Raw genomic sequence first — 581 nt, 5'->3', positions numbered from 1 at the left:
CAAATCCTACCTACGAATCATTCCGTCTCAATATCCACAATTAAAGTTAGCTGAAAGGGAAATATTTTTTCAAAACACTTTTACAATGAACACTAAATTTATCTTTCCTTCCGTAATATGCATAAAAAAGGGTGCGTCAAGGGGTGGTAAAAGTGCACTAACACTCTTAAGTGGGCCCCTTAACCACGCCAATTCCCACTTTTGCAAGAAAACTCAGCTAATCAGCGCTCTTGTCTTCACCTACACAAAAATCTCCTTTAGGATCAATGCAAGAGAGAAAAGAAAGGAAAAGGCGTCTTAATGGGCCTTGAAAGCTATATTTTATTCCCTGCTCCGATTTTTTTGCCTTCTTTTTTCGCGAGGCCATTTTCCGCCATTCTCATTCTCTCTATTTCCCTGGCAATCTCGGCTTCACTCCATTCTGATCTTATCTTCTCGAATCTCATGCATATTTTCTCAATCCTTTACTCGCACCAACGTAATCTAGTTATCCTCCTGGGACCGTTCACGCCCACACTCAAAGGCGTGCCGAGGCCGTTCGCCTTCGGGGCGATCACAAGGAGCGATGGAACAGTCCTATA

The sequence above is a fragment of the Macrobrachium nipponense genome, chromosome 9 (assembly GCF_015104395.2).
Source record: "Macrobrachium nipponense isolate FS-2020 chromosome 9, ASM1510439v2, whole genome shotgun sequence".
NCBI lineage: Eukaryota > Metazoa > Arthropoda > Malacostraca > Decapoda > Palaemonidae > Macrobrachium > Macrobrachium nipponense.
Note: the sequence above shows the minus strand (reverse complement) of the source record.